Genomic DNA, 17,413 nt, shown 5'->3' with positions numbered 1-17,413 from the left:
CCTCGGCCGTTAAAACCATCGACCTCAATGACTTTGGTCTTGAGGTTTCAACATTCTCAATCGATAAAATGACTTGTGACCTGAAATACGTGGTCTTTAACACCTTCAGCTGTAAAGGCTTTCGACCTAGGAAACATTCGGCCATAATTGCTTTCAATCTTGAAGACCCTTTAGCTCAAAAACCCCTAGAGACACTTAGCCTTTGTGAACTTCGGCTTTAAACATCCCTCAACTCTTAAACCATGCGGCATTCATGACCAGACATCTCTTCAACCCAAAAGACCTTAGCCTAGGCTTTTAGAGTCATCGGCCTCGATGATTCTTAGCCTTGGAGATCCTCGGACTTAAAGACACAAGGTTTGGGTGGTCCAAAAATGGGGATGTTTTTTCCGGATTTAAAATTTTTTGGGCTGAAATCGTTCGTTAACAAGACAGAAGGCGCCATGCCAAATTTCAACTTAATCGGTTTCTTAGGGGTTGCCTAATGACTCTAAAGTTTTTATGGAAATTTGGCATCATTGGTTCTAGTGAAACTGCAAAATCTACTTTTTGGCCCGAAATGTTATGTATGGATGTGCTAACAGTAAGAGCCAAAAGAAGAATTCACAGTTTTGCTAGAGCAAATAATGTCAAATTTCCATACATTGAGTCATTGAGTGACCCCTTAGAATCAACCAAATGAACAGAAATTTGGCTCCTATGCCTTTGATTTCGAAACATACCCCTATTTTTGCACCACACTACTCTAGGGGTTAGTGATACTGAGCTTTTAAGACACATGGCCTTAAAGATCCTCGGACATAAATATTCATTGACATTAGAGTTTAGGAGTAACCTCTGAACTGACATTGCTCGATTTTTGTGACTCTCGGTCTTCATGGCTCTTACTTGGCCTCATGATAAGCTCTAAAGACCGAAGCTTTAGAGACCGAGCAACTTGAAGATCGTTGGATCCTATCTCTCTCTGAAAAAGAGATGAGCCATTGAAAAAACCGAAGGGTGTTCGAAGAAACTTGACTTGGAGAGAAGAAACCCGACAATGTTGAGGATTGCGTAATTTTGAGTAATAATCTGATTAATTTTCGAAAAAGAAACAAATAATTTATAATGGTGGGGTTCAGAGTACTCGCATAAAGCCATTCTTTAGAGTGAAGCTACCGGGTTAGATCTAGATAAGCCTTCTAGCAGCTTCCTGTAACCAATATGCCCTATCTTTCTCTGGAAAAGAGATGGGCCACTGAAAAAACCGAATGGTGTTTGAAGGAACTTGATTTGGACAGAATGGACCCCCCAACAATATTGAGGGTAAGGTTATTTTTAGTAACAATCTGATTGCTTTTCGAAAAAGAAACAATAATTTATAATGGTGAAGTGAGTGGGGTTCAGAGCATCTGCATAAAGCCATTAGAGTGAAGCTACCGGGTTAGATCTAGATATATGTACCTTCTAGCAGCTTCCTGTAACCAACATGCCCTATCTCTCTCTGGAAAAGAGATGGCCCACTGAAAAAACCGAATGGTGTTTGAAGGAATTTGATTTGGACAGAGAGACCCCCAACAATATTGAGGGTTAGGTTAATTTTAGTAACAATCTGATTGATTTTCGAAAAAGAAACAAATAATTTATAAAGGTGAAGTGAGTGGGGTTCAGAGTACCTGCATAAAGCAATTATTGAGAGTGAAGCTACCGGGTTAGATCTAGATAAACCTTCTAGCAGCTTCCTGTAACCAATATGCCTTATCTCTCTCTGGAAAAGAGAGAGCCATTGAAAAACCCAAAGGGTGTTTGAAGGAACTTGATTTGGACAGAAGGAACCCAACAATGTTGAGGATTGGGTTATTTTTTAGTAACAATTTGATTGCTTTTCGAAAAAGAAACAAATAATTCATACTAGTGAAGTGATTGTGGATTAGAGCATCCGCATAAAACCATTCTTTAGAGTGTAGCTACCGGGTTAGATCAAGATATACCTTCTAGCAGCTTTCTGTGAACCATATGCCCTATCTCTCTCTGGAAAAGAGATAGGCCACTGAAAAAACCGAAGGGTGTTCGAAGGAACTTGATTTGGACAGAAGGAACCCAACAATGTTGACGATTGGGTTATTTTTTAAGTAACAAACTGATTAAGTTTCGAAAAAGAAACAAATAATTGATAATGGTGAAGTGATTGGGGTTACTGATCAAGGTCGAAGGTAAACTTGGTTGAACAATCTGAAAGGTTTACAACAATTCTCTATACAAGGCTACTTCACAACGAAATTTGAACACCTTAAAACTACCTGTATCTTGAGAAATATTTAACCAATGAGTGACAGAATGTCAATATGTGTTGCATTTGCGTTTGTTGTTGCTAAAAACATAAGCTTTGTAGAACTCATAAAGGCATAGATCAAATTTTCGTTGCAACAAGAACAATCCAAACAACTAAAAGTTCTGTAGAATCGGCTTGACAAGATGTCTCGCGTGAGCTTTCATTACGTCGTATGAAACATTTTAGGAATTCACAGAAAACTGCTGCAAAAGTTATCAAAACAACTTTAAAACTTGTATTTCACATATGGAATATGTTGTTCAGGCTATAAATAGTTTGTTAGTTTTTGTATTTTTTCGTATAAAACTGTTAGTTTAGATTTTGTTTCATACGACGTAATCAAAGCTCACGCGAAATAATCTCAACCATTGAACTGAAAATCATTCTGTTAAGCTAAAACTTTTGTTCTAGTGGATTTTGAAAAATCGCCCAGAGTTGAGTCAGTAAACTTGGGCAAAACAGGCACAATTTTTCCGTAACGATTGGATGATAGCTTCCTGTAATTTTCAAGCCAAACCTGACAATTACGTCAAGCATTTCGCAATACTTTGGGTGTATTTGAAAAAAAGGGGGAAAATTTCCCAAAACAACAACACTGAGAACGATAAATCCTCACACCATAACCAGAGAAATTGATTACGAACTTTCAAAATCGGGAACCGATGAGCTCCCTCTGCCGGATGTTGTCGTAGACAGGATGTTTGCGAGAGAGAGAGATCCATCCAGCTGGATGAGTCCCGGAGCTCCCAATTGAGAGATTGATGAGCCTGAGCACGCATTTAGGGCGTTTTCCAGGAACGCTGAACGCCGGGCTCGTTCGGAGAAAAAACGTGTTTTCCCGGGTGTTTTCCAGGTACCGAAAATATGCCCGCACCAATACAGAGACAGCTTCACGCATCGACCGGGAGGAAAAAACCGGGGCAGCAGCAACTGGTTGTTGTTTATTTTGCTGAACGTGGAACATCTTTTTGGGAGGAAAGAGGGAGAAGGTTCCCGGTTGCCATTGGCAGGAGGAAACATCCCGCTCGAGACGAGATATATGCCTGGTGGTGTTTTTCGGCATGTCATAAATGATGCGAAAACAACAGTTTGATAGCAACAGGAAAGTATGTTTGTCGGTGAGGTTTATTTTTTCGGAGAAAGGAGACATACAAGGGCACGTGCTTCGTCTCTTGACAACCCATGAAGGAAAAAAGCCTTAAAATTGGGATGAGGCTTGGAGAAATTCTCCCTTAGAAGACTGGCATGGCTTTAAGGATAAATGTATCATCATCAGCAACAGGCTGCCAATATTTTCTGTTGCTTCAATCACTTCTGAGAAAAGCTTACAAAGTTGTAACACATTTGAAAGAAGATTTTCAAAGCTTTCAGAAAAAAACTGGCTGTTTTGTAGTAATTTAAAAGTTTTCGCCCAGTCGGGGAATTCCGGTTGCGCAACCTTAAAAGCAAAAGCTGCTTGCTGAAGCAGTAGCACTTTACTTTTGAGATAAAATTGTTAAAATTCCATGGAACCATCCATGGCCTGACGGTCGGTCTCGAGGCGGACGACACAAAACCTGTGTCACGGTGCCGTGCCGCGCCGGGTGGTTTTGATGTCATACTTTTTGCTGGCTGCTACGGCTCCGGAAGCATTCGGGCTGGTAGTTGTTATGGTTACGAAGCACCCTCCAGAGGAAACCGGAGAAAACAGCTACAACATCTATCTAGAAAGCAACAGCAGTGGATATTTACTTGGCTGCTCGCAGTGCGTGCGAGGAATGCTTGAAAGACGATAGGTAGTTTTCGAAGAAAAAAAACATAAATAAGAAAATTAATCGAGTTTCTTAAGGATGCCCCAAAGCACTTGGGGTTCAATTCAAAATTTAAATCACAGAAAAACTGACGTAAAAATGATTATTTAAAAACACTGATTCACAGCCCTTTTATGTTATGTCAAATAACTTTGTGCGAATATCGGATTTACAGGGAATGACTCTATCTGGAAAAAAACTTAAAATAGGCAAAAATGCCTCCACAGTTCAGGAATACTTAAAAAACAAAACCTCAAAATATGTCCGAAAATTGCATAGTTATATTTATAAGGGAAAATCTATAGAGGGGGAGGGCTATATTACAAAATCAGAGGTAGTTTCCCAAGCGCCCGCATCAATTTACCAGTTCACACTCTAAGTATGGTCCTTCGAACCGGATCGCATATTCCACGTTATACTACCGCCAGGCCATTGAGTCACAGTCAACATTCCCTCGCTCGTCAAAAACTGTAACTTGTGGTCCCACATGACGAGCGAAGGACTCTAAGTTGTCGAGGTTACAGCTGGAATCGATACTGGGTCCGATTCTAGATGAAGTTGGCTCTTCGCATTTACCGCCCTGTTACAAGCTATAAAGGCGGAAAACTGGGTACACTCTTAAAGTTTTTTCCGATCGACAGGCCTGATTTTACCGCAAACTTCAGCTTTGCAGTGGGATAGTTGACTATGGTAAAGTCTCGGGATCCGAAGCTGTCAACGGATGGTCGAGGACTCCAATCTTTTAATATGGAGTAGTAACCTGGATTCAGCAGCGCACAAAGAATACTACCTCGGGGACACTGACCCATATCATTAGTTGAGACTGAGTTCCTGATGAAGAATTTGGCAATGATGGACACTACTGGGCTACCTTAGTACGGTGAGTGACGTTAGCTCGGACGGAAGAATAAGCAGGCTTTTACAGACGGAAGCTTTTGCGAAAAAGGAAACCTTAGGTCTTCTTTACTAAGGAAAGTTCTGAAGGAGTTAGGAAAAGAGATTGTCAAGGAGGCAAAGAGGCGGGTAGAAGTTCGGCCACGGTTGTGTGCTCTGAAAACCTGAATAGTTAATAGAAGGAAGGGCAGACTACGCTTTCGAGAAGAGGCACACCAAAAGACAAGAGATATCGTTTTAAAAACTCCAGGTTTCAGTGGTGGAATAGAGTTAATTCTTTATTCGCTATTTCAGTAAGTTCAGTTCCAGCTACACTTTCTACTAGCGATTGCTAGTTCCACCAACGATCGTCAATACGCGAAATGCCCATTCGTGGGTTTGAACACATCGAAACAGAGCAAGGGGGTCGGAATCCTGTGGCAACGAAGCATCCATTGGTCTAGGAGCGGCGTGGAGTATCCGCATGAAGCCTTTACTCAGAGTGAAGCTACCGAGATAAATCTAGACCTTCTGTGCAACCAATCTTATGCGAAATGGGATCAAGGTCAGAGAGGCGCTGGGTGGAATTTGAGGTGCGAGGTTCATGTGGGTTTACCATGAGTCGACCCCTCAGAACCCATGAAACCAGATTAGCTCAGGGTTGCAGAAGGTTATCCTGAAGCGGATTCAGCAGTAAGGATAAAGGTAGACTTCCGAATAATCAGTTCGACTTCTGGGAAGGGGTCTATCCAGTACAAGAAGATTAGACCGCTTCTATTTTAGGAAAGCGTTTGTCCAAAATCAATGGGTTTTCTACTGGGATATCGTATTGTAACCGTAATGTATATGAATCCTTTGGTGTTCCTTACCCGAAATTCCAGCACAGTACTTTTGCTACGGTTACAACTAAATACTCCAATACTCCTTGTATATCATAGATTTATCCATAAACACATCAAGATGTCGAATAGACCTGCTATTCTTTAGACACGCTATCAGCTGTTTAGAGATGGGTCATCTCAACCCTGGTTCTCCTGGTGAACGTTAAAATCTTACATCGGATTCAATTGGCACCAGAACAAAAGCTTATCAAGGGCTCGCTGAAGTGAAAAGCAGTCGGTGTATTGGTACATTGTTAGATCGTCTACATAGAAAACTAGTTCATAATCAATTGGTTGACAAAGGACTCAGTTGACTCCCTTGGAGGACCACAGAGGAACTATGAAATGAGGAGCTTCGACGTTATCTGGCGAAAGCAATTTTGCTTGGAAAAGTGACTTATAGAATACTGTGGCCAAATGTTGAGTACTACTGATATTCATGTGCTAAATAAATTATTTTAAAAATTTTGATGATGAATTGGTCAACACCTTCCCTCACAAAAAAGTCATTCCCAACTGCTGAGTGCTGAGCTGACACACCTTTTAACGTTACAACACGCCTAGGATGGCATAAGCACTGAAGAACTGAGCACTGGGCTCCCTTTCCATCAACCATCATCTCGATAGTAAGTGATTATACATCTTCGTACCTAAAAATGATCGGGAATGATGTGCTAGATGTCGAAATTTTCATTCATTTGCTTTAGGAGTTACATCAGTTCATCAGTGGTATAAGCACCCAACACGCGCGAAAAAAAGTTCAACCATTTTCCTTCTATCAACCTGTTAACAAGGGCAACTATTTCCGTTCGACTCTTGATAAAACAGCATCACGTAGTTCGCCCATTATTGTAGGGGTAGGTCGAATGGCTCCATTTTGCCCCCTTCCGTTTCCTCCTTGTAAAACAGCAACAAACGACTGCGAAGGGAAAAGGATATTAAACTTTATTTCCCCGAGTTATTGGCATTGTATTTTTTCCGGGCTCTTTGTTACGTGCCTGCTTCTCGTCCTTCATTATATCCGGATTCACCTCTCACGAACACCCACACCGTTTGGTTCATTACTTTCACCTGGGATGATGCTCCGACGAGTGTCGTTAATTAATTACACCATTCTAGGATCCGGACGACGGTTGCTGGTGGTTACTCCATACTGTTCGTCATTCCGTCAAGGAGTCGTCTCTAAACAACGCCCCTAAATTGCTTGTCCTCATCTCTAAATTTCAACTTCAGCAATTATCCTTTTTGGATTTAAGCTGGTTTATCCGGAATAAATCTTTCTAAGGACGTCACTAAATTAACAACCGAAAAGCTGTAAATGGAACCGGTGAACCGATGCCACATGTTAATGTTGATGGAAATGGCGCTCCATATTCATCACATTATTTCCGTTTTTTATTCCGTGTGTTTTTCCGAGAGCAAAAAAATATGCGAGAAAAAAGTCAAACCGTTTCGTTTTTGCTGCGTTCCATGCCACGTTTATGATTATTATCATTGTGTAACGATGATAAAATACGCCATTAATGGAATCGTTCTGTGTGTTTTTCTCCGTTGTCTGTCTTCTGCAAACGCTGGCTGCCACGCCAATTGATGGATCCCTTCTGCTCTCGCTTTCACAACGAATCCATTGCTGCCTCCTCCCGGGATTGAGACATCAACTGTTTAATATTGGTAATGTGGAACGATGCCACGCGACGAACGTATGGATGTGACCCCATCTTACGGTTCGGTACCTATTAGTGTATGAGATGGAAAGGTGGCTTACCTGGAATGAAATAGAGAGCGAAAAATAGGTTAAAATTAGCATTTGATCATATTTAGTGAAAAGTAAACATTGGAAATCAAATGATTATCAGCATAATATAGACTGTTCCGATAATTATGAATATACTATAAAATAACCGTCATTTCTTAAATCGTGTAGTTTTCAACCAAAGTTTGGCGGCGTACTTTTAAGAAATCTGAAAATGCGTGGCCCGAGCAAAGAAAACGGATTGTGCACAAATGGGGCACTGTGAGTGGTCTTTCAAACAGAAAACTAGCTAAGGAAGAAGGCGGAAGTGTCCAGGCTTTCGACTGGAGTTTGCAGGCTTCCAGCTTTAGGTTTTCCAGGCATCAGGGTTTTTTTTTATGCGGCAGCTTGTGAGAAATCACAGGGCCCTTTTGAGGCCAAAACTTCTCACCGCGGGGGAAAGCTAGGTAAATGAATTGGGAAGGAGTTGGACGAGACCGTAATACACCAGAGGGACTAAGCACTGGCACTCAATTGAACACTGGTTGCTCCCTGATAGGTTAGATGGTCAGGGTGCTGTATTACGAGCAAAAGGGTTTTACTTTTTATTGCTTTTGTGATGTGAAGTGCTGTGTTGTGTAATGTAACAGACAAATAATAGCCACTGTGGGCTGAGTTTTGTTGTTACGATGTGTAATGCTGTGTTGTGTGATGTAACAGACAAATAATAGCCACTGTGGGCTGAGTTTTGTTGTTACGATGTGTAATGCTGTGTTGTGTAATGTAACAGACAAATAATAGCCACTGTGGGCTGAGTTTCGTTGTTACGATGTCTAATGCTGTGTTGTGTGATGTAACAGACAAATAATAGCCACTGTGGGCTGAGTTTTGTTGTTACGATGTGTAATGCTGTGCTGCGTAATGTAACAGACAAATAATAGCCACTGTGGGCTGAGTTTTGCTGTTACGATGTGTAATGCTGTGTTGTGTAATGTAACAGACAAATAATAGCCGCTGTGGGCTGAGGTTTGTTGTTACGATGTCTAATGCTGTGTTGTGTGATGTAACAGACAAATAATAGCCGCTGTGGGCTGAGTTTTGTTGTTACGATGTGTAATGCTGTGTTGTGTAATGTAACAGACAAATAATAGCCACTGTGGGCTGAGTTTCGTTGTTACGATGTCTAATGCTGTGCTGCGTAATGTAACAGACAAATAATAGCCACTGTGGGCTGAGTTTTGTTGTTACGATGTGTAATGCTGTGCTGCGTAATGTAACAGACAAATAATAGCCACTGTGGGCTGAGTTTTGCTGTTACGATGTGTAATGCTGTGTTGTGTAATGTAACAGACAAATAATAGCCACTGTGGGCTGAGGTTTGTTGTTACGATGTCTAATGCTGTGTTGTGTAATGTAACAGACAAATAATAGCCGCTGTGTGCTGAGTTTTGTTGTTACGATGTGTAATGCTGTGTTGTGTAATGTAACAGACAAATAATAGCCACTGTGGGCTGAGTATTGTTGTTACGATGTGTAATGCAGTGTTGTGTAATGTAACAGACAAATAACAGCCAATGTGGGCTGAGGTTTGTTGCTACGATGTGTAATGCTGTGATGTGTAATGAAACAAACAATAATAGCCACTGTGGGCTGAGGTTTGTTGTTACGATGTGTAATGCTGTGTTGTGTGATGTAACAGACAAATAATAGCCACTGTGGGCTGAGTTTTGTTGTTACGATGTGTAATAGTGTGTATCTGAAACGAACAACATCATTAGCAAAAAAAAAAAATCAATAATCTGTGTATAACCTGGGCCTTTTAATTAGATGAAGCCGATCTTGATGGAGAGCAAGAAAAACAAAATAACTTACTTGAGAGGTACAATTTTGATACCGATTTACCTACACTTTCACGTTACAAGTGCTTGAACTTCTTGGTAGATGTTTTACAAATCCGTCTCTGTAGAAATAGAATCTTATATTGTCCTGAAATATAAAATATCATTAAAAAGGTTCATCACGTAGAATAATAAACAGGTCAAACAATCATTGCTGATCGGACCATTGAGCTTATGGGTGGGCGTTGGTTTAAAGCCGTGGAACCAGCACCGTTGTTTTCCGTTTCACTAAAGCTCATTAGTGATCCGTTGGTACTTATGAGAGTTACATTGTGATATTTTACTATCAGAATATAAATTTCTCATACGACAAGGTAAACTCATTTATATAGAGGTGCAGATATAAATGAGCCCCCACCCGCGTCCACGGAGGTTTTCCAGGCATCAGGGTTTTTGATCTCAAAATTTCTTATCCGAAACTGTTGACTTCTAATTTCTGACACAAAAATTGAAATTATCATCAAACAAAGCCAAAATAGCCAATAAGAAGCGAAAACGTAAATTGTTTTTTTGAGATTCAGTGAATAGTTCGATCCATATTTTCGTCAGAGGAATTTAAAAAAAAATCCGAATATGTTTTGCTCTTAAATCTTCAATTATCACGAAGAGATATTTATCTAAAAGTGTAATTTGCATGAAAACACAACAGCTCTCTGTTATTACAAATGGTACCGATTGTTAAAAAAGCAAAAAAAATCGCAACGCGCAAAAGCAGTTTCCATGATAGTGTGTCAATTATTCGGACCGGCGGCAAACAGTGGTCCGAAACCCAGAGAAACTGTCGGAAAGTCGATTTTGCAGCGGACAAAATTATCTATCCATACATTTCACCATGTTTCGATATTTTCAGGCTATGTGAAACCATGAAACTGATAGTCATACTTTATCTGTTTAGAAGTTCTCAAAGAAATGCTAGGAAAAGTTTGAGAAAAGGTTTTATTTTAAATTTTACAAAGATTTGCTTACATTAAATGAGGATTTTTTTAAATTTCCTCTGAATAATGTTTGCTGTGTTTGCTAGTCGAAATTCATGAAAACCAATGGAATTATTTAAAACAATTAACTTTAATGATAATATTTTAAAGATATGAAATTTGAAAAAAATCTATAAACTCGAAACCACTGAACCGTTAAATGTGTAGTTTGATATGCAAGAGTTTTTGGGGTCGGAGATGGTTTCTAAAATATCTTCAAAATACCTTGAAATTTAAATGATGTTTTGAGATCCCTCCCCAGCCAACATTAAATCGTAAATGAAATCATCGTCGAACTCGTATATGGATGCAACTCGAATCGGAATCGTAAATATGTACACTTACCATTCGACCATATCGTATATTCATCGTAGAAGGTGTAGCATCCAAATGAAATACGACTTAGTTACGATTTGTTGGATGAAGTCGTCTTTAGTTCCACCGATGTCAAATGAAATCTTATAACAATCTCATAAGATGTCTCAAGACGCATTTTATTGGTACACAAATTACTTTCGAATCGAAATCGTAAATGACTTTGGATAAATTCGTAAAAAATACTACGTAAGCTTCTTTTTTGTATCACTTGGTATGTTTTATAGAATGTCACGTTAAGAGTCAAATTAACACCGTGTTTTTCCGATATAGCTACAATTTATAACAAGTATAATTATAATCTTATAATCGATCACTTTACCCACGATATAAATATATTTAATGCGATCGAGTCAGATTCGTATTAACAGATACTTAGCGTTCGCCCATATCTTATCATCATATCAAAACTTCATCGTGTTGAGCGGACGTGCATTTTTGCGGTCGCATGCATGCAATTTTGTATCTGCGTTTGAATTTTGTGTGAATTGACGACTAAAGTAAACGGATAAAATAAGATTATAAAGGTAAGTTTTGAAAAAACAACGTAGGCAGAAACCTCACTAACATTTTTCTTTCTAAAATAAGAACTCTGCGCTTCTAGGCTCAGATAAAAAAAAACTCCGCCGGGTAATCAAAAGAAAATTGATGAGCAACCCAACATAAAAAAGCTGAAAATGTGTCGATTGACGATAAGGGAAGAAAGAAACGCGCACTTTCCGGATAAATCCGTCATCCAGAGCTGTTATTTCTGCAAGTGCCATAAAGAGAAACAGTCCAAAAGCAATTATACACATCGCACTTAAAGGGTAAGAACAGTACCTAGGATAATTATTTTAGTTATTCATATTATCATCTTTCAAAGCGATTTTATATGATAAAAATTGAAGAAAATTGTGTAGTTTATTCCAATGTTTTTATAACAAAAATCGGTGAAAATCATCAATAAATTTTATTTCTTCCTAGAGTCGCATTTCAATCACAGTAAAACACATAACATGCTACATAAAATGGTCCGCAAAATCTTTTTATGGTACAAATCGTACATGACTACATCCCAACTCGCATAAACTGTGGCTTAAAGGGTCCATCAAATGTCAAATCGTATCATATCGTACAAGCTTACAACACACATATTATAAAATGTGACTTAAGTTGTCTATCGATGTTAAAATCTCTGAACATCGTATAAGACTGCAACGCATCTCGCATAAAGGGTGACATAAATCGACATTCCATCGTCAGATTGCTTCGAGTCATACAAGAGTACAACACATCTCGCATAAAGGGTGACTTAAAGCGCCAATCAATCTAAAGATTGCTCCAAATCGTACAAGAGTTCGGCACACCTCGCATAAAGGGTGACTTAGATCGCTAATTCATCGTCAGATTGCTTCAAGTCGTACAAGAGTTCAACGCACCTCGCATTATGGGTGACTTAAATTGCCAATTTATCATCATATCGCTTCAAGTCGTAAAAGGGTAAAACATACATCGCATAAAGTGTGGTTAGAACTGTCAAACAACCTATCATCGTAAACGTGCTTGAATCGAATCTTTTAAAGTAACATACAAAATGAAGTCGATGCGACAGAAAGTACCGAAGTATTTCTGACATCGTAAATAACATCATATATGATGTTGTCAAAGTCATAAACCAGAAAATAGCGAAAACATGTACGTACATCGCCTCCACTTTTGGTAGGTATATGCTTTTTCCTAACGTCATATACGATGATTCGTGTAGACATAGACGTACGTATCCCAAGTAACAATTTTAGCTTTATTATGGTCAGCAAAATATCGTTTGGACTATCGCATTAATCTTTATAAAAAGCTAAAGCGCATTCTATAACATCACCTGGACTCTTATAAAGCCAAAATCAGGCTATTTGGCCCTACCCTAGAAACGTCATCAAGACATATAATTGTTAGTCATCAATGTTGGTCACCAAAGCTTTTAAAAAGCTATTATAAAACATGTTAGAATTTTTTGTTTTTTTCGGTTCTGTCAGTTCTCGGAGTTTTTTTTATTTTTTCCAGCAACCATAATGGTTGATGAATGATGATTGCATTATTCAGATATGAATCTGGTAAAATTAATAGCTAAAAAACCAATGTTTTAACCATATATTGAGCTTCTTTTCTACTGCCAGTAAAGATTTTAGGTAAAATGTATATGAAATAGTATCTTAAAATAAATACGCCTCGTCAAATCTGACGTTCAATCATGATGGAATTGATGGAAAAAGGCCTGAAAAAAAATTTCCAATGCTTGCGCTGTGAATCCATCAACATGGCGTCATTTTGTGCCCTTCGATTTTGCAACCAACATTGCGTGAGTCAATTCATAGTTTTATTATGGTTTAATGATGACCCCAAAAAAGCTACGATTTGACGTTTCTCTCGCAAGCCAACCAATTACACGCTAAGGTGGAGTTCCTCATTTCTGAGTTGTTAATCATTAGTACAGTAAATGAGGACAGACTTTTTGAATGAAAAGGGATTGGTTTTGAATGACCCGTGGAATAAATCATGAGTTGAAGTCAAATTTCGTTGTCTGACGCCATCTTGAAATCCAAGATGGCGGCTTCCTCTGAACTTTAAAATGGTGTAAATGACTTGAAATCGCATGAAACCCCAACAAAATGGGTATCGGGTGAAAGGGCTAAACGAGTAGAAGTTGAATTTCGCTATCAGACGCCATCTTGAAATCCAAGATGGAGGCATCCGCTCAACTTTTAATGCTTAATGCTGACAAAAAGTCGCATTAAACCACCACTATACGGGTATTGGGTGAAAGGGCTAAACTAGAAGTCGATTTTTTTCTTTCCGACGCCATCTTGAAATCCAAGATGGCAGCTTCCACTGAATTTAAAATACTGTTAATCAATGAAAATCGCTTGAACACAACTTTTTTCACGTAATACTATATTAAAACTACTATTTTAAGACAATTTAGATCATTTTAAATCACTTTTATTATTTTTTCATTATGTTTCTAATGCATTTAGCACTTTTCTTGTTTTGTTTATAGTTTTTTTTTTTTTGCCATTTATGTAATTCTATTATTCCTATCATGCTATTATGTTTAAATTGTATTGGTCTTATTCTTGCGAAAACTATAAGGTTATGTTGTTTCTGTTAACCGTCTGATTTAGGCACATGTGCCAAATTCGATGTTGCCAAAATCGAATGTTGCCAAAAACGAACGGGGTCTGTATTGTGGTGGTTTTTGTGGGATTTTCAGTCACTTATAAATTTTCAGAGAAACGCGAAAACAGATATTTGACTTCTATCATTTAGCCTTAGCACCCAATACAATATATTTGGGAGTTTCATGCTGTTTTTATTCACTTACAGTATTTTTAAGTTCAGCTGAAGCCACCATCTTGAATTTCAAGATAGCGTCAGAATGCAAAAATAAACTTTTTATAGCTTATCCCAATTGACAAACACCCATATTTTGGAGGTTTCATGCGATATTCAATGATTTAGAGCATTTTTAAAGTTTATAGAAAGCTGCCATCTTGGATTTCAAGATGGCGTAAGATAGCAATATTCGACTTCTACTCGTTAAGCCCTTCCACCCACTACCACCTGGGTTTCATGTCATTTTAAGTCATTTACTACATTTGAAAGTTTAGCGGAAGCCGCCATATTGGATTTCAAGATGGCGTCAGATAGCGAAATTCAACTTCTACCGGTTGATTTCTTTTAACTTATACCCCTATAATATAGGTTTAATGCGATTCAGTCATTTACAGTATTTTCAAGTTGAGTGGTAGCCGCCATCTTGGATTTAAGATGGCGACGGGCAACGAAATTTGACTTCTACTCTTATTCTACTCTCTTATTACTTTCACCTAATAACTATATTGTGAACGTTTCACGATATTTTCAGTAATTTACAGCTTTGAAAATAAAAGCGGAAGCCGCCATCTTGAATTAATGATGGCGTCAAGCAACAATTTTTTTTCCTACTATTTGGGCCCTTTCACTCAATACTCATATTGTAAAGATATTCATACCACTTTCGGTGATTTCAAGTTTTCAAAGATGTATTTTTTTAATTTTAACTCAAAACCAACACGCATAACTTACCAACAATGTGTAAAAATGGGAGTTCCAATTCAAATATTTGCTATCTAATCTGAGCGTGTCCTGTTTTGACATCTTGATCGAGAACTGTCACTAAGTTTTATGGCGGTTTAATAATCATGCACTGAGTGCTATTATAGAACATGCAAAAGAAAGCTTGCAGCAAACTTCTAGGTTTGTGTTTTATTATAGTTTAAAAAAAGCATTCACAACTCTTTCAAAATAACTAAAACAGCATGTTTAATAAAAGTTTTATTAGCGTTTTCAAAACCATCTGAAAACATATGGTCGAAAAAAAATTATAAGCATTCTGCATGACCATAATAAAACCGCCATAAAACGAGCTGCACAAAAAAATGCCATAATTAAACCATGATAAAATTTTCTAATGCTAGTTGGCATAATCTGTGTTACTTGGGATATCTTTTGATATACCTATCAAATTGTTGGCTGGGATCCCCTCATAAGAATGGGGGGTGGGGGGGCTCCCATACAAATGTTACCTGAATATCTGCACAACTCTTGAATACATAATGCAAATGGATATAATATTGTCAAGAGAGAAATGCATGTTATTTTAACGCTAGTTTGAGACCCATCTCTTTTCTAGAAGAAGGAGATTTCATAGAAATGGTACAACATTTCTACATTTTTATTTTAAAAAAACGAAATAGGATTATCAAAATTTTTAGGAGGAAAATAAATTTTCAAAAAAAAAAAAAAAATTAGCTGATTTTTAGATTCAATTGAGTTTAAGTTTTTTTGCCAAAAATATTATCAAACCCAAAAGTACCAAAATTGATCAAAAACAAATAACTTTAATGGAATTTTGTAACGCTATACGCTGCCGCTAACGGCAAGTCTGTCCCATATGCAAAAACAACGAACCGAGAAAAACGGCTTTAAAAATTTTTATAAACCTTCGTGGATTTCTCGGTTGAAACTTTACCTTTTCTATTTCTTTCTCCACTGATATTAAGAAATGGTTGAAGAATTTCGTCCAATGTTTTTTGCTTTGGAAGTTGTTGATGCAGAGGAGAAAATTATGATGGGACAGCCTTGCGAGTATATTTCGCATGCGTATTAAATGCACTCGCAAAGCAGTCCTATATTTGGCTATTCTTTTGTCAGTTGATCATTTTATTCTCTCTATCTGCGCTGTATTATTCACTTTACTGGTTGTTTACTGATGAAAATAAGTTTGAAATTATGCTTATGACATATTTGGATAAAGATAACGTAAGTTTATCGTAAGAATTGAGTAGGTTTAAAATCAAATGAATAACAACATTTTCATGAATAAAACAACCTGTACCTTCATCTTTTGGAAAGTTTTCGGCCGATTATCTTTTTAGAAAGACTATAAATACCTACAAATTAAATGAATGCTGAATCAGAAATAGCAAAGCGTCTTGGCTGCAAATATTTAATGAGAAAAATCAATATAATATGACTTAGGCGTGTGTAACAGCAAGTTTCTATGTTTTACAACGAACAATTCAATAAACCTCATGCAAAATTGAAAAAAAAACAGTTTGGTGGAATTTACCCATTAGGCTAAACTTAGCTTGTAAAAATTATGGAAATTGTTATTATTGACTTAACTGTACTGTTTTATGTAGTCTAACTTTCGTAATTTAAATGATTACTTATTCTGTCGCACACATTGTATGAATATTTGTAAAATTAACATAAATTAGAGGAGCAATTTTAAAGCATTCTGTAAAAACATACATATGGGACAGCTTTGCGGGTATATTTCATATGGGACAGACATGACTTTGTATTTTTTTCATATAGATATGTTGAGAACAAAGTTATGAAAGTTTTTAGTCTAAATTGAAGAACTAACTGTATTTGAACTATTTTTTAGATACACTGAAAAATGACGAAAATGCATATGGGACAGTCTTGCGAATAGCGGCAGTACGTTTGTGTTCGAAAAAAAAAATACGATTTTTTTTTTCAATTCTTCAACCTTAAATAAATAAATTCCATATTATTCTAAACACATCAATGCTATTTTTTATTTCTTTGACAAATAAAATTTTAGTGAAGTATCAACAGCATCAAACCCCAACTTCACCTACATATAACATTGTATGAAACAACGAATTTTAGGATATTTTTGACAGATTTGTGATCAGTGTAATGTCCAGTTTCTGAAAAGCATAAATTTATGATGAATTTACAAAAAAGGATTTTGGCCTAGCTTTCATAGGTCCTGCATCACTGTGGAGGGCTCCCATACAAAACTAGTAAAAATATGACACAATTCGAACAATTTTCGGAAACTACTAAACCGAATAAGGCCTATTTTCTCGTGAAACCGTTTTCAAGACCGGGAATGGTTTCTTTAATACATTCAAAGCTGTCGGAATCAAAGAAAAAGGGGGCTCCTATACTAAATTAACATAAACTTGACAAAATTTGAACGATTTTCGGAAACTACTTTTCGGAAACCGATCAAGCCGTTTT

This window comes from Uranotaenia lowii, chromosome 1 (genome assembly GCF_029784155.1).
Source record: "Uranotaenia lowii strain MFRU-FL chromosome 1, ASM2978415v1, whole genome shotgun sequence".
NCBI lineage: Eukaryota > Metazoa > Arthropoda > Insecta > Diptera > Culicidae > Uranotaenia > Uranotaenia lowii.
Note: the sequence above shows the minus strand (reverse complement) of the source record.